At 39.0% G+C, this 18,810-nt stretch overlaps 1 protein-coding gene across 10 annotated transcripts in view; it reads right to left on the reverse strand.

The window, feature by feature from the left end:
- TENM3 (teneurin transmembrane protein 3) overlaps positions 1-18,810 on the reverse strand; it is a 432,264-nt gene that overhangs the window by 230,895 nt on the left and 182,559 nt on the right. Inside the window, exon 1 of one of the 10 annotated variants that reach the window (XM_076336473.1) lies at positions 11,276-11,327. The exons of the other annotated variants lie outside the window; for them this stretch is intronic. The gene's annotated coding sequence lies outside the window, so the exon portion shown is untranslated. Of the gene's footprint in view, positions 1-11,275; positions 11,328-18,810 lie in introns of those variants that run through there. 10 annotated transcript variants of the gene reach the window in all.

Genomic DNA, 18,810 nt, shown 5'->3' on the forward strand with positions numbered 1-18,810 from the left:
GGGAAAATAATAATGTGAAATAGTTCACAAAATATTTACCACTTAGAGCTTATTATTTGTTATAAAAACTGCAAGAAAGAGATGAGCATGCATGTGATGGTAGACTAGTTTTCCTAATAGAAATGGGGAAAAAAGTAATGACACCTCTAAACAAACGCATTTATGCCAGTAAACGTTCTACCATAGATACAATTATATCATCATCAGCAGAAGCAGAACTCAGTTAAAACTACAGAAGCAAAAATTCTTTCAGTGAAATAATGGATGCTTCTACCACTGTGAATGGGCGGCAGGGCTTGCTGATACACCTCTGCTGACAAACATTTTGGGAAAAGTAAGCCCGTAATGTGTGTTCCTGTAAGAGCTATGGTCTACCAGAAGTAAGAGCAAACAGCTTATGGTTTTTTTTCATTATATCCTTAACATGTTCTATGCAATAATTCTAAACTTACAAGCTCTCACAAGAAGCGATCCACTGTTTCATTCTGGAAATCCCTCTGCAGTAGCCAGTTAAGATCTTTTACAGTTAAAAAAAGGTGCCACGGTTTTAACATATTCTTGGTATTTACAAACTTTAAGTTTGTAATCAAAATGCTGTTAACTCCACATACTAACAAATGCATCATTTTACAGTATTGATGTAAATTTACACAGGCTACTAAACCACATATTCTTCAACAATTTTAAGATTGTTTTATGCTATATTCAAGAATCCAGTGTCTGCAATTCCTCTCACAGCTCTACGGCATGAAGAAAAATACTGTCTACTCAAAATATTTCAGCTGACTAGTCTGACTTTCTAACTAGTCGATTTTTTATACCTATTCATGCAGGAATTTTGGCATTACACAAAACACCTTTTAGAAATGATGAAAGGAAAACATTTTTCTTGTCCTTGGAGACCTACACATTTAAATTCTGTTCATTACTAATGAACATAATTTTATTACCCATTTTCCTCTCATATTATCAAAGATTATTTATTTTACTGGCTACAGATATGAGTTTTAACATCTTAACATGTAGGATGCAAGTTTAAACATCAGTCACAGACAAGTATGAAAACTACTACTCAGATTATGTTTAAATTTTACTAGGAAATATAGGAGGAATGTGCCTTACCAGGATCAGGCATATCCCATTATATTTGGATTTCTAAGTCTCTTGGGGTTAAACCGTTCAATATTCTCTAAGGGATGGCAAGGACTACTGCTTTTACTGTATTTATTGTCATAAATATTATACCTATTTGTGATTTGAAACGTAGCCACACTTGTAACCTGTTGCTATCCTATAAAATTAGCTTGTAGTCAGCTGCCTAATAGTGTTGGTAGTATTTTATTATTCATACATTACAAAGAAAATAACCACTTGAAACATCCTTTTCCTTTATGTGAATGAAGAGTTTAAAATATTCCCATTATCCCACTTCCTGCAAAACTGCTTTCCAGATCCTTCAAGGATGTTTCGTGACAGAAAAAAAGCCAAAATGCATTTGAGTGCTTGCGATCAATTATGAAGTATGAACGACAGAAGAGGATGCCTCAGAACAACAGTAACAACTCTCTCAGTAAATGGCTTCTTCCCCCTTTCTCAAGGCTTTCACAGAATGAAAAGGATAACAATCCTCAAACGCTGACCATCTGAATGGTACCTGCAATTAACATCACCATAACTCATAAAATAAACAAACAAACATTTTGTTACCTTACAATTTTAAGAGTTCCCGACCTGAAAAGGACTAAGCAAGGTATTAGACACATTATACACAAGCAAGATGTCTGTTTCAGGGAACTCTACTCCAGTAGACAGCACTTCAAAGTTTACAGATGTTTGTAATAAAGACATAAAAAGCAGCAAAAATCTGATTGCTATTTTCAAATACACTACCTCTTTAAAAACTGATTTACTCTTGTAGGCATGTGAAGACCTGCTAGTTCTGCAGCTGCAAAAATCGCAGGGAATTAGTCTACAGAAGCAATGCGTCTCAGTCATAATCTCCTTCTGAAACATGAAAATCTAAAGGTGCTTATTTCTGATTTTATTGCATTTTAAATATTAAGTTATTACAGCAGCTCCTGGCATTCCTGTGCTGGAGCGGTCATTTCCACTATGCACTCCGTTTCTCAAGCATTTGTAACTTAGCAGTTTTAATTCACATCTGGCTGAAATTTGGTATACTAGTCAGCTTGCATACAAATTTCCTCTGAAAAGGTGTGGGGAGGAAAAAGCTTCAGATTTCTTCTAGCTTGTTAACTTTAAGAGTCTAAACTATTTTAATAAATGATTATAAATTGAAATATTATTAGAATATTTTATTTTAATATTTAATGTCTCAGTCTAACAGTCTGGATTAGTGGTTTCCAATCTAAACTGTACCAGAGCTATGCTGGCCCTGTGCCTTCTTAGGTAGCTCTGTGCCGCAGTGTGGAACTGGGGACACCGGGGTGTCTTTGCAGAGACTAACTGTACTAACTCAACAGGAGCAGTTTAGTGCAAGCTTGAGTGCGAGCACTGGCATACAATCATCAATAACTTGTAACTGACAGTGGTTTTCCTGCCTTAATTTCGGGCTCTGACCAGCAGTGCTCTCCCAGATAACACCCACCCAATTCAGGGAAGGGTATGGACCAGGGACTGCTCCCAACAGGTCATATGAATGAGGTCCCTGGGCTGTTGGTGAAGGGCATGTGCACATCAGTGATGCTTGTGCCTTGACAGTCATAAAACAGGCCTTGGCTTGTTCCCTTTGTTAGTGTAGACAGAGACTATGCACCTGTCTCTCTTCCTCTACAATCTAATTTTACTGTCTACAGTGAAGAAGAAAGGCACCTGGCTGGTCTCTTCTCTCCCTTTTCATTGCCCTCTTCCACCGCATGGCAGGATTTGGGAAACCTGAGGAAGGAGGGAACGCCTCGCGGCTGTAGCTGCCAGCCAGCAGCACACACCACCCTACAGCTGCAAGCAGTTCTCAGCAGGCAGACAGAACCGATACTTTCCAATACTTCTCAAGTATTACTGCTTTGCCAGGCTTCTGGATTTATCAACATCGATGGCCTTTTACCTACTGAATTCTAGGACACTTTTTAACTGTTTCTGACAGCAATCAGGTACAATGCTGAAGAGTCGCTGTGTTATAGCCATGGACACAAGTGGAACATCAGCCAGCTGAGTGCAGGGGACTCCTTCCCTTGGCTAAAATGCAAACCTACACAGATGCAGGCATATGCTGTTTCAGACTAACACAATTTAGTCTACAAATTACGTTAATAAAGGTTACAATTTCTATACAGACTATACCCAATAAACCTACTTCCATGGAACTATGGCAATTCACAGTCTGCTGAAATAGGACCCACAGTACATTTTCATAATTCTTAGTAAAGACCCCCACGTAGTTTATCGCATACAAGTTTAATACTGACCACATTTGGCACAAGAACACACATGGAAACTCCACCCACATATAATATTGCATGCAAAATGACAGGAAAAAAAAAAATCAAAGAACAGATTCTAGCACAAGCTCTGCTCTACGCTGCAGAGAGAAACCCAAACATTCAGAAAGACTGATTTGTTACCTGTTATTTTATGGGGTACAGTCATACTACCGGAAACAACGGCAGACAATATACAAGCAAGGTGAAGAATGCTCAGCTCTGCCCGGTTTCACTGAGATCACTGCAAGCAAAACCAATTACCTCAAAGGCAAAACCATAACTTTGTCTGATGTAGGTTTTTATTTTTATTCTTTTTTTCACCTCATGTAACTGGTTCTGCTGCCATGGCTCTGATCAGCAGTAAATTAGGATTAGGTAGAAAGGACTAGGATGAGGGGGTAATGTAAAAGCTGGAGGGCAAGAATGAGAAAAGAGAATTGATAAATAACACACAGGTCTTTTCTGTGAAAAGCTGTCAGAGCTGCTGAGGAATAACTGGAAATACTATCCAAATTCCACTGATAGAAAAAATCATCTGGGGAGAAGGGTTTACATCCAGAGAGGAACCGACTGTCTGAAAAGTCTGTTTGAGATTCCTTGACCTCAGGGGAAGACGACAGTGGTAAATACTGGGATCTTGCACAAATGAGCAATAGCAGGGCTTGCACAATAAGACTATTTGAAATGCTCTGAAGATGACTATTTAATGTCATGAACCTTACTGTATGTTTTGGAGAAAGGACAGCTGTTAAAAAGAAACTCTCCTGGCAACAAAATACATGCCCAGCTCCATAAACCAAAATGGTCGATGGAGGAGCAAAAGAAAAGGAAGATGGGGGATGAAAAGAAAGATTCTGAGGTACTTGTAGGCTATGAAAAAGACTCAAGTATTGACAGTGCTTTCGGCACACTTGTCAAGGAAAAGTGAGATCTTCTTCGGCACAAGATCCGTCAGCTCACTGCTTGTCTCTTGGTTGATGGGAGAGATCTTAAGATTCAGTATCATTACAAGACAACGGACAAGCGCATCTGTGCAGTGACCTTCCTGGAGTTATCTGATGAAAAAGCGAGTTCGACAGAGGGAGAAGGCAGAATTACATTTTCAAACCCTGACTCTATGTGTCTGCCTTCAAAAGGCTTCTCTTCTGGATGGGCACGTGGAAACACCCACACATACAGATAATCCTCCCACTTTATGGCAGAACACGATTGGTAAGTACCAGGAGAGTGCTGAGAAGGAAGCAAGAATAGTTAAACAGAAAGAAAATATAAGAAAACTCTTTATACTACAAAGGTGAAGGGCACTTCCATCATATAGGCGAGTAGATAAATAGGGCAAGTCTGTGAGGAACAAGGGGAACTTGGCACGAATGAAAAGGGAGATTCTCTCTCCGTCTGGATGCTTCTCCATGCTGAGTACACACTCTGACTCTACAACCCAGGGCTAAAGACCACACCAAAACATTGTTGTCAGCTGGCAGCTTTAAAATCCTGACTGACTGAAGTAAAAGGTCTCAGAAAGTACTGCTTACCCAGGGGTAATGCGCTTTCTTACTGATATAAAAGTTGTGAGGAGACACAACTATGAGATGCTTTCCAGCTTCGAAGACAGAGGTGACAATAGGAAGAGGAACCCTGCTCTCTCCTTGGGAGATCACCTACATGTTGAAGAATAAGAGATCATCGGTCGCAAAGTGGAAGTTAAATACATCTACGTTCAAAATGGCAACATTTAATCAAACCTTAGGAACAAAAGGTGTAAAAGCCACATTCTGCTGTAAAACAAATAATATTTGTTCTTTCAGAAAATGGGACTTCTATCAATTGTGCTGAGATATCTTCCATAACCTGTAGGGTGTTACCATTACAAAATGTGTCTTGATATGCAGCTGATATTTTTCTGGTCCTTAATTTCAGTTTACTGCATCTAGGTATACCACCTCAGTCCACACGGTCTTTAAAAATCTTGCAGATGGTTCTTCCATCCGTGCAGATCTGTCATGTGACTATGCTATATAGTTTTTCTTTCTTTTCATCTTTTCTTTTAAATAATTCCCTCTAGTCTCTAATAATTTTTAATGCTCTGCTGTGAGTTTCAGCCAATTAACCTATATCTTAAGGTGCTCAAATTTGGATCCAGTTTTCCTGATATCTTCTTCCCTTGTCTTTTGTACATTTGTTTTAAAATTCCCTTAATAATTATGCCAATGCCTGTACGGAAAGCACTATAAAAAGTACAACTAGCACGGAGGTCTTTTCAGAGCCAGAAATTTAAAATGACACTTTGTTCCAAATCAGTGTAGTTTTCCACCAAAGAAAGAAACCATTTTTGAATGAGAAAAGACAGTTAAAAAGGAGTGAGAGGAAGATGGACAGTTGAGAGTACTTTGATTAAATGCTTAAATTAATGTGCAATAGCTGAAATTTTACTTTTGTAAGCTTTTAAGGCATCAGTATTGACTGCCATTACAAAGAATAAGTGACATAGGAATTTAAGCATTAGTTACACATTTTCTAAACTATTTGTTTCCAGCTTAGCCACAGGCCTCCCATGGTTTGAGTATCTTTATAAAAACATAAATACACACATGTTAAAACAAATAGTGTCCCCGTTGCTAAGGCTGGAAGTTGGCTCGCCTGTCCTCATAGTAACTTAAAAACAGTTTAAAAAGTAGTAGAATAAAAGCTTGCATGAATAGAAAACAATTATTATCATTAAGAGATCCTTAAAGGCAGGTATATAATAGTCAACATTCAGATCACCTTAATATCCAATTTAGAGATATTTCTGTACCTCCCAAGCCAAAGGATAAACTCTTAGTACTAAAATTTGCAATTATTAGAAAAGTTCATTTCAATGTTCAGCCTCTAATTCGTTATCTTTAATTAAGAAAAATCAGATTTCAAAGCAACAAGAGGAGACTGTGATAAAGCTATCTGAAGTACTCACTGGCGGGGATAAAGCCAGCAGAGAGGTGGCTGTCATAAAATAGCCAAATGGCTTTTTCCACCTCCATCAAGGTCACTTTACTGATGATGTGCTCAATAAGATGATAATGCATTTAACCACTTTCCTTGCATCTGACTTCGACCTTATTGCAAATCCAAATGGCCTTGTTTAACTACCCTGGCCTTTCAACATTTCCCTGAACAAAGACAATTAAGGAGATATACTGCCCCCTACTATCACAGGAATTGAAAGACAAATAAACTTTTAAGAGCACAGCCAGGTGTCTATTGCATTAATGTACAATGTTTAAGCAGGGGGTAAAATGAAATAATGGTTAAATAATTATAAAAGGTTAACAAAGTTAACTTTGTTACATAAGGCAATTCTGTTTTATTTAAAAGAAAGAACATAAAAGGCTTTCCAGGCTACTTTTTACAACTCCCTGGACAACAGTCTTTTCTTTAATGCAGTTTCTGACTAAAGAGGAAAAATGTTCTGCAAAAATTAACAACGCTGAAATTTCTGCAGATTTGGAAGTGGCTGTATTTCATACATGGGTACAATAATTTTTATGAAAAAGCAGGTCTATATGATTAAACCTAGAGCTGCTCTAATAAAAGCATTTCCGTTCATTTTTTCCATTGTGTGTGGTCAGCAACTATACTAGAGATGCAAATTAAAGTAGTTTAAAAATTAGTTTGGCAGTTATGACAATTTGGAAGCTTAAGGTAATGCTTTCTTATGATTTATACAACGATGAAAAATGACCAAATAATACCATTCTATAATAGCAGTTACTTTCTTCTTTAATTTTTATTCATATATACTCTTGCATCCCAAAGCATTCTCCAGGACACAAATTCTTCTTCATACCAAGAAAAAAAAACACCCAATATGTCAAAAAGACTTGGACTAATAACAGCTGAAACAGGATGAAAAGAATAAAAAAGCAGGCAAAGCAGTTGGGTGTTGCATGCAAGAGATCTTATTTTAGATTAATCTTTTTTTCTTCTAAATCTGTTTTTCTTTTAAGCATCTTAGAAATATTGTTGTACAGGTCTGAATCCTCTGCAAGAGCCAGAAAAAGGCAGAAAAGCAAGTTGTATGAGAAAGATAAAAACACATAGCTCACTGTTGACATGACACTGGATATGTGAGCTTACTGCTACTGCAAAAATTGCTGTTCCTTTGCCACAGAAAATACAGTATGCAGAAAACCTGTTACATGTATTTAATCAGTTTTACCATAATGCAGATCTTCAGAAACAACAACATCTACCTTTGCCATTTTGTCAGGCCACCATGACTTTGAGTTGTAGACGTAGTTTGTCCAAATTTCAAAGCATTCAGGTATTTGGCTAAATCTTTTGCTGTAACACTACTTAATCCAGACTCAACTCCTGAATTCTGAATACACCAGGATTTAAACCTCCTGTAAAGATACCTTCTACTACCCAATACAAAAATCAGTGCTTCTGCCATCACTGATTATCACGTCAAATACCTGAAGTTTGCAATGATTCATATACTATTGCTATGCAAAATCCTTTCTGCTGTATATAACAAGTCATAAACAAGCCTTTCACTCCGAGCTAGGTCTCGAAATTGCAACCCTGTGTTTTGTTTCCCGTGTAGGTCCCACTAGAATGATACACTGTCTCCAGATATGAGAACTCTACCACTTTCTTACATTTAAAGGACTTCCTTCATAAACCATCTACTTTATAGCAGTTTATACAAAACAATTATTTCCATTTCAAGTTTGGATAAATGGTTGCCCTAGCCAGTCCCAAAAGAAGGCTACGTACCTTGTTGTTACCCCCAGCGAGTTCTGAAGTTTCCCTGTATAACTGCACTTTCAATTCTTTCAATGTTAGGTAAAGAAGGTGAATGATTATTTTCCATTCATTCAGAATATTTCAGCCACCTACCTATTCTGTTCAGAATTTAACATGGGCGAAGCTTGCTAAAGGAACGGAAGTGCCATGTTTTCCATTTGCCCCTAACATTTAAAAAGCTTAATTTATTTAAGTTGGAAAACTACAGAAGCATTTTATTAGTACAGTTACTTTATTCCATCCCGACTCCTTATTTTGTATAAAAATCCTCAAGTGTTCAAACCTAAAAGATGTATACATCTTCAAACCATTAGTGAGGTCACCAGCTCACAGCATCATCCCTCTATACATCACTGAACATACAGAAGCCCTCTTGCTATTCTGAAATGCATAAATCCGTAACTACCTCTTGAGAAAATCTTTCAAACCCACACAGAGTGAAGCCTATAGCTGTATCTGGAATGAAATAACCAGCAATAATAGCTCTGTAGACATGCAGAAAAGACAGGAAAGCTAATGTCTTTTCTCATTTGGAAAACAATACAGTGCAGTGTTATTTTCTGATATCACTACTCAAATGCCTACATTGTATAAAGCGTACATATTGTGACCTTTTATTTTTCCTTATTTAGTTCAACAAGTGAATTGGGATGCAAAACAAGTTACAGAAAGAAAAGTTGTAAAGTCTGATCTCATAATTGCTTATCAGATCATTTCAGTAATTTGGTAAGTCATGTTAAATCTTCATAGATGCACGTTAGAAATGCAAGAATACAGCCCAAGACAAACTTTTTAAGTTGGATCAGTTTACATGATACACTGATGGGTGCTTAGCAGCATTCTTATTGTGGACCTTTAAAATGAACACATAACTGACATGGCATTTTACATTTTTTTATAGCATCAATTATCAATTTTTTAGACAGCTACCACATCAGCTGCTTTTCTTCAAAAGGAAAAAAAAAAGTATCCCAACCTGCATGGAATGTATTACTTCACGTGTTCTCAATTCTACTGCAAAAAGGTTAGAAAGTAAAAATGACAAGTAAGCCAAAACCATCTAAACATTAAATGTTTTTGTAAAGGTTCTGCTGTTGTAGGTTTCTTGCTAAATTGTAACATAGCCTTTTTATAACTCCTTGAAAGAAAAAAAAACAAACCTATACCGTGACACATATGAGGCCATTCTCCACATAGAGTTGCAGAGCTATTAATCAAAAAATTTTGTAACATCTCATTTGTAGTTACCGAGCTGCTTGACAGTTTTGAGCCCCAATCTGATGGATAAAAAAAATGGTAGGCTACATTTTCTGTCCTGGTTTGAACACTTTCCCCTTCCCAGGTTTTACTCAAATACTTTCACCTGAACTTACTGAAGATATATTGAAACATTTATCTTTTGGGAGAAAGAGGGAAAAGCAAACTACATCAACTACATGCACACCACCAAGAAGTTCAGGGAAATAAACCTAACCTATTTAGTACCATTATGCAAACTTACAAATTCTTATCTTAATGATAGCCTGTATTTAACATCAGGCAATCAGATCCTTGTGTCTATTAAGCAACTGATACACTTTCTAACAGATAGTGGACTCTTACCATCTTCAATAACTTTTCCACACATTTTTAGTGAATTCATTCTGCGGATTAGAGAGCTTAGGAGAGAAGGTGCTTCCCTTCCTCTCCCTCCATTGTTCTCTACCTTCAAAGCTGGTAACATCGAGAGCAGCTCAGTCTTTGTCTGGGGGTCTGGTAGTTCACATCCTAAGTTTCTCTCCCCATCGCTGGAATATTGGAAGGCAGGGTTTCTGAAAGCTTTCCACAGTAACGGCCAGAAAACAGGCACAAAGTTAACAAAGGGGAGCTATCACCGCAAAGTGCCAGGTTTGTTTATTACTGGAGCAGATCAGTATTCCCCCAAATCTTCAAAGTTCAGATTTTTTGTTTAATAAACTGTTAAAAAAAATGGCAAATGGGCTAAGTAAGGCGAACATAAGCTAAGATGGTTTAAAACAAAACAAAACAATCTACAGACAAATGGGTAGTTCAAATTCAGACTCACGTGAATTAACAGGAAAACTAAAACGCAGTGGGCACAAAAGCTGCAATGATACGTTCATGCACTGGAATACAGACATTATAAATCTAAGTGAATTTAATTGCTGACATACCTTTCTCAGTTTTCCCCCCCCCAATCATTCCTTAAAGTCTACTCTAGCAATTAACAAACAGAGGTCTCCGGATGGCTCACTGAAACGTTTAAAGCTGGGGAACAAAAGGTTTATTTTAAAAATGAAAACCTTGGCTTGTACAACTCCAGACGTGAATCTGCTTTCAATTACTGAAAGTATTTCCACTTCAGTGAAAAAGGATCAAATCTTCAACTACACCATCTTTAGGCAATGAATTTGATTATATTAAGCTTTGAGAATACAGAATGACTTTGCGACACAACTGTATATTCTATACGTATCATTTATTATGTATACAAAAAAGAAGGAGCTAGCACTTTAAATGAGAAGCAGACAGAAATGTGGCTGCTCACAGCAGCACTGTACTTCCATACCGCAGCTCTGCTTTAGGGTTGTTTTTTTTTTCAGGTGCCCAGATAAATGTCAAAGATTACACGAAGCTTTAAATGAAGGATTTTACAATCCTTTAGAAATGAACCTAGGCTGATTTTTTTTCCATACTTTTATTTGCATAATTTGCACTGTTGTAAAGTTACGTTTGTCTTTCTAGACTTTCGAACCAGCACAATCTCTTCCACATCCCCCCCCAGCGCAGCAGGTATCGCAGCCTCCAGGAAGCATAACAATCAGAAGTACTTTATACTTTTCCCATTAGACAAGCATAACAGAGTTAGGCGAGGGAGCTCAAAGGCTTACACTCTGCAGCCAGATGCAACGCCTCAAATGCAAATTACGCAAAAACTTCTCATTTCTTACATCTCCGATTCCGCAAATCGATCCTACCGCATCCCAGCCAAACACCGGGTCGGGCTCTTTTAGCAGCAAGGCAAGAAACGGGAGAAAAGCGGTTACCTCTCGGCTTAGCAATACTACAAACACAAGACTCGCAGTCCCCGGCTACCCGGCGGCTCCTCGCAGGGCTGCCCGAGCTGCGGAATGAGCCAGCGCCGCCCCCGCCCCGCGCCGCGGGGGTGCGGCGCCACCTCCTCGCGCCCGCGCCCGCCCCCGCCCCGCGCGGCCCCGCCCCGCCCCGCGCCCCACCTCGCCGCGCCGCGCCGCTCGGCCCCGTCTGTGGCGGCCCGCCCGGCGGAGCCCCGCTCGCCCCCGGCCCCGCGATAGGCTGAGGCGGCGGCGTCTGCTCCCCGGCGAGGAGCGGGGGCCGGGCCTGGCACCGCGTAACCCTTTCGGGGCCGCGGCGGCCGGTTCGCCGCGAAACGGCCGTGAGCGCTTACAGCCGGAGGTCGGCATCTCCGGGGAAAGGCAGAAGGATCCTTCCCGGAGAGAGCGGAGAGCAGAGCCGCCGCCGCAGCCCTCTTTGTACGGCCGTCACGCGGCTTACAGGCGGGCGAGGGGCCGCGGCCGCTCCGGGGCCGCGCGGCTTGCAGGGATTTATCGCAAAGCAGGGATTTTCCGTGACACAAAATAAACTTTATCTGCAGCACTCCTTCCCGCACGAATTGCCACCGCAGTCTGTAAAGCACTTACGGAAACGCCGTTAAGTCGGTACTTCCAGAAGGCGGGTTCGCGTTTGGATACGCACGCCTGCTTTCTATCACTAAGCGCGAGAGCCGCGCTCCCCCGCGCCGGCTGAGGAGACCCTCGGCAAAGCAGGGCCTGGGCCAAAGCGCAGGTGTTCGCGCGCAGATGTTACAACCGACCCTCGCATCACGCGCCACCTGTGCTTGAAGGGGAACAGAAACACCTCCCCCTCCATTTACCACCTTAGGAGATAGTTCCTCTCCACATCTATACGGGCATGAACGTAATAAACTCGGCTTACTTCAAAATACTCTACTTGGCAATCTATAATGAAGTCCGCTCCTAATGAAGCCCTTGGGGTTGGCAGCCTCATCTGACTGGACACAGAATCGGATGCATTGCATTATGCATCACAGCTGTCAGATAAAGCTATCAAATAATAGAGACAAAATACAGCATTCACATTACTCACCATTAATTTCTGAAATACTGTAGAGAGCCAGAACAACTAGATGCCTACAAAATATGCAGATACAAATGTACTCATTCAAAATAGAAAATCCTATTCTCAGCTGGTAATCAAACTTAAGTGAGTGCCTCTGTCTTTAGTAAAAGAACCAGATTTTTAAAAACTATTTTTTTTTTAATTACCCCCTTGTGGAACACGGAAATCCTTTAAATGTTTGTGGGAATGATATCTCCATCTTCATTCTTAACATCACTGCACAAAGAACCTTCTTCTGAGTTGGCTTAGAAAGTACAGTGATACATAGTAATTCCTACAGAAGTTCTCATACCATGCTTTTTTTCACCTTGGAGCTTTGCTGATACCAACTAACCTCAACTCTCCTCACCTTACCACAACGTCCGTACAGGCCAAGTTATCACAGCAGCTAACCAGAAGCCACATTTTGCCAAAAATCAGATCAAGATATTGTTAGTGACTACACAATACTTCCAGGGAAGATAATGCCATTCTGGAATATGTTTCAACACTGTTATGTAGAAGACTGCAATAAAAGCACGTATTTTAGATGTATTATTCATAAGAAGTTTAATAATATGCAAAAAGCTTACACCATTAGTGCTCATTTGCAACTTCCAAGAGAAACAAAGACTATACAGACTGAAATAGTAGAATTCTGTGAAATGGGGGAAAATAACGAGCTAAGTAGCCAGGTCCCGATGAGGGCAGTCTTGGCTGACAATGGGGGAAAATGCTGAAAAAATGCAGAAGTAATAGCACTAATTGAAGCTCTTCGAGTTAGATATGCAACAGACTATGTGTGCTTTGACTTAGTGCAAAGGAGAAACTGTAATACAGTCACCATTGACTGATCCTTTGCTCAGACTTTTGGGGGGGTTGTGCTGAAAATTGGAAGCTTTTTGCAGTTCAAATTCTGGACAGACTCTCACATCTGCGACAGCTGCAAGACCAGCCAAGAAGAGAGGTATGAGATGAAATCATGAACTAATATAGTCAGTTAAGGAAGCAAGTCTCTAGCATTGCCACAGTAACACTCGTATTCTCTGTGTCTCTTCCAAGAGATCTAGTTGTAATAAATGGAGTATTAGATCACGCAAATACTATTTTCCAAACTGCTTGAATGGAGTACCTCTGGTACCAGCACTTTCTGCCATTGAAAAATCTACTAAGTAGGTAATTAATTCAGGCATATATCCTTACAGATCTTGAAAGAAAGAGGAATGGGAACGGGATGCTTGGAGTCAGCTCATGCAGAGCTCTAGAGCTCTTTTGAGAATTACTGCCCTCAGAGGGCACCTGTAATTGCACCCCCTCTACAGAAAACTGCCATGGGCTTGTGCAGGAAGCAGGACATTGGGTCCTCCAAGAGCCAGATGCTATGGAAGGCAAGAAGTATTTAGACAACCCCTCTTTCCAAAAGAAAGCTACCTTGCCACTACCCACCTATATGTTCTGTACCATTTTTTTACAAATACATACCACCATACATTGACTATCTGAAGATTGCAGCCTATCAAAAAAAGTAGGATTCTGCCTCTGTTCATTACGCCAGTGCTGACCTTCTTCCTTTACCCAGCTGCCCCTGATCTCTCCATCCAGGAACAGATCTGGATGTCACTGCAGTGTATCCTCTTTTCATTTTCAGCCAGCTGCAATGGAATTTTCCTTTGCTTTGATGCCCCCTGTGCTGCGATTCCACTGTCCCATTAATGCCAGCACAAATGATTTATGAAATCTATTAGGTGCAACACTAAAGACATCTGAAACATAGATGTTTGCTTAGGAAAATACTTATAAGGAGTAGACAAACGTGGGTGAAGCAAACTCCAGCACAGACACCACACTTTTATGCCAACATTGCTCACATCCAAACAGTAGAAAGATCAAACAAAACGGGGGGGGGGGGGGAGATTTCCTATGAATGAAACATATATGCTAAGAGAGAAGCACTTTTTTTGTTTTAATTATTTGGTCAGAAGGATTATTCCAGTAAATTATGCAGAGCATTAACCACTGAATTTGAACCCATTTTTAGTCAGTCTTTATTAATAACTCATTATAGTCCTTTTTCTTAATGTGGAATAAATTAGAGCTGTGTTAATCCATGCAGCTATCTGCAGGTACATTTATCACTATGGTAGCCACTTTCACTCTCCTTACTGGAAGCTGCATTTCACAGGCAACAGAGACTCATCCCCTGCTGAACTCAAGTCACGGTGGCCTTTTCAGGTCACTGGCAGGGTCACCTGAAAACTTACCATTTTTTTAGAGGACTGAAAGGTACCACACAACTGGCCTTGACACATGTGAACGAATTTCTCCTCCTCTCTCACTCTCTCTGTCGTATCGCCACAATTTAGATCAGTGAAAAAAACTGAGCTGGAGCCTTGCTGGTATAAAAGGGTGAGGAACTGCTAACAGGATGTTCTTTGTGGGAACTCAAAGCTTTTGGAACCGATTCCTCTTCCCTGATCCAGAAGAGCTCAAATTTTATGGCCTTCATAGCATGTTGCATAGTTCATATTTTTCCAGAGTGTATGAAAACGGGGGAGAATTGTGCATGTGGTTAGTTTCTGGAGGCAGGGCTTTGTTTCAGCTTTCAAACTGGCTGGTTTGCATTTGGTTGAGGAAGGAAGGTTATTGCAGCTTAGTCACGATGATTAATTTTTACATTTGCATTTGAATTTGTGTCAGGTTTTCAGGAATTTAAAGGTAGTAACAAACAGACATACTCTCTGTAAAAGATAAGCATTATCACAGAGAACCGACACATCAGTAATTCCCTCACTTCAAGCTGATGCCTGGAAAGGACTTCAGAGGTTACACTGAAGGTGACTTTGGGTAGTCATCAGACTACAGAGTCCCAAGTACGAGTAGCTGTGCTCCTTGCAGCACATAATGATTCAGTCCTTACTATTATCTTCTCTAAGCATCGTCATGCCAAAGCAGAAAACTTTATTATGCCCGTTTTTAACACGGCAAATGGAGGCACAAAGCTGACTTGTCAATACCACAACAGTAGTACCACGGGAGAGGGAAAACCTGATGCCTCAGATAGTCTTCCAAGGCCTATCCTAATCGCTGAACCTTTCTTCTTCCCATCATCGAGGTAATAATTTCAGTTATTTGTCTACATTAATGATGTCCAGTGACTTTTATTAAAAGGGAACAAACACCTTTTTAGCCCAATACTAATTCACTCATTTGAATAGTAGTAGCCTAAGTGCCCTGTTAAGACACCCTATCATAAATAGTTAATTAGTGTTACAGCTACTGGTACTTAAATGCTAGGTGTACTTTAAAGAAATACTGTTGTCTGCATGTGCATTACAAACAAGCATGAACAGAGTATCTACATAGAAGCCAAAATTGCACAGCGTCAGTACATCACTTTGGAACCTGTTTTTCTTACGACCCTACAAAAAAGCAGAGTATTAAGCTATGAAATTTAAACACTGCCTAAGAGAAAGATTTTTGTCAGATAAGGTATCATTTATAACAACAACATATATTCTCAGGTCTGTTTTACAAAACAGACTTAATCAAGTAAAATATTTATAATTTAGCTTTCCAGTTCCTGCTGGAAGTGTATTAAAAAGGCAAATTCTTGTCTAGAAATAAAAGTCTAAGAATACTATCTGACATCAAGAGGATTAGTAATCCTCTTGATAATGTGGATAAAATGTATAATGTGTTCCCATGAGAAAGCACACGTGCACAAATATATTTACATGTAGAACATTTTTTTTCCTTTTCATTCACATAGATAAAGCCTAACTTTATTTGTTGTAACACCTTCCAAGAGTGTATTAAGAATTTTGCAGTTTTGGATCAGCATTTCACTGAAAATACAAGTGGAAATTGTAAGCAATTAGATGAAAATGGGGTAGGGCAAGAGTTATAGCAAAAATATAGTTCTTTCAAAAAATGATTGAATTATGACACTTCTCTTGAATGTAAGTGGATAATATGTGTGGGTTTTTTCCCTAAGAAGCAACACAAACCCACCCAGTGTATATTTGTACTGTGTATATTTGAGTGCTGTAGATTAATATACTGAAGTAAATAACATTGCTCTTTGACAAATTTCCCAGTGAGCTCAATGCAGTATCAGGCCAGGTAAAAAATGCAAAATATTTTTGTATAACAATACCTAGAATTTTGCTGTTTAACAATACAATGCCCTGCTTAGAATCATCCTACTCTACACTAATTTCTGTCATAAATAAAGGTTTAGGAAAATACAAATTTACAGTTGTTATACAAATTGAATATCCTGGTCTCCAAAATCTGATGTATTGAAGACATAAATACAGATCATGACGCTTTTCATAGTACTTAGATAGTTTTAGTTACTTTTTCACTGATACATTCCTGTGTTCGAATGCAGACCGTACCAGCCAGCCAGCAGACTACAGAGAAAAAGGGCACATATGCTTGGAATGATTAACACAGTTCTTGGAAAACACACAGCATACATGCTTTCCTTATCTTACAGTACAGCTAAATAACGAGGAGGAAGACATTTTCATGAAATTTCTGGGGGATTAGATGATGCATCAATGAGCCCTTTGAAAAAAATAGTTACACCCCCCCACCCCAAAAAAGGTTAATCCCATTCGTTTCAGAAGAACTACTATATGTATAACAGTAGTAAGATGAAGCAATAAAAAATAATACTCTGATGTTTTCAGGTCATTTTATCTAGTTTTTGAGGAAAAGGCAATACTATTTTAGGAAAAAGTTTAAACCCTTCACTGAAGAAAGAAAAATCCAACTATAATCTGAGCCTTATATCTCTCTCTGAACTGAACTCACTATGAATTTGAATCCTGTTTCTATGTTGCGAGACTCACTTCAATGCATCGTCACACTTCAGGACCCTAAAGAGAAAACTATTAAAGATCCTGAAACGTGCAGAGTTGTGGCACCTTCCCCCCTTAATTTTTCATATTGCTTTCCTATTTTTTCAGTAACCTCTATAAGCAGCTGCTACTCACCAGCTTTCATCTGGAAAAGAAGGTAAAGAAGCAGTTGCTTGCACAGCTAATGCTCAAAACTGGAGACTGAGTGTCTAATCTTCATAATAAGCAGCTTCCAACTGACTAAGTTTTGATTTACATTTAATACACAGCTATAAATCCCTCTGGATTACTGGATTTTTTTAAATTAAAAATTTACACTTTTGTCAGAAAGAAAAAGCAGAAGACATTTACGGCAAATGAAAGTGACATTAAAAAGTAACTGGAAAAAAAAGAGGTCAATTTGGTATGTAAACTCATGACATACAAGACATCTCATAACAAACAAGGTATCTGAAGGCTGTTTGAAACAATCTATTCAGAGTAAAATAGTTTTCTATAGAGGTCTGACAAGAGAATTGGCTTTCATGAAAAAACTACCCTATTGTGAATCTCTTAGAATTGGTAAAGACCACCAGCAGAGCAATCCTATTGGTACAAGAGAACAAGCTCTATGAAAAACCACTCTATTCTTCTTAATAACGAAGCTGGAATCTCATACCTCTAGAAAAGTTTAAGTTGTATTCTGATCATCTTAAAAAAAAAAAAGTTCAAGGCAATTCTCTGAAATGACATCTTTAAAAAGATATCTTAAAAAGAGAGGCACCAAAAAAAAAAAAATCAATATCCATGTGATTCTCACAAAAAATATTTCACATATTTCTTGGAATAAGCAGTATACCAATCATAACAGAAACTATGTGGCCGAGACTGTGGGTTCAGCTGCTGCTGTCCTTCATCTTCTATTTTGTCTTTTTATTGTAGGGTAGATGACTGAAAACTTGCTGTATCATTTTGGTCAGAAATTTCTTTTTTTTCCTCAGTAGAAAGAAACCATTTCTTTTTTCCTAATTACAGCTTCTCCTCCCTCCCTTTACATCATAACTCCTTGGGGAGAAAAAACACAACCACCAGAGCAAATTTTCCTTTTACACAGTTGCTGCTTTGGCAAGATCAGAAAAAAGTGTCATCCTTTGGGTAAGTCTGTCAAACAGATTTCTAACATACAGTTTGAGAATGTTCATCTAAAAGTACTATATCTGCACTTGTGTATGCTTATATGACATTTATTGCCTTGGAAAGGTGGCATAAAAATTATTTCACACTACTCTGACACCTGGTGTGAGCCATATCCCTGCAAGTGGTCTATATACAAAATGGTTATAAAAATTATACGTTTAAAATAAAATAAATGCTTTCCAAAATATTAACTTGGCTTTATATAAAAACAATGCATAGCAGGCTGCTGTTAAGTAGACACCTTATCACCTTTTCCAGAAAAAAAAAAGAAGAGATTTTCGTAAGCCATAAGAATAGGGATTACATACACCTTATGTACACTCGGAACTGCGTACATGAACAAACTTTCCCGTGGTACGCATTCAGGCAGATGATGAATG

This window comes from Aptenodytes patagonicus, chromosome 4 (assembly GCF_965638725.1).
Source record: "Aptenodytes patagonicus chromosome 4, bAptPat1.pri.cur, whole genome shotgun sequence".
NCBI classification, from domain to species: Eukaryota; Metazoa; Chordata; class Aves; order Sphenisciformes; family Spheniscidae; genus Aptenodytes; species Aptenodytes patagonicus.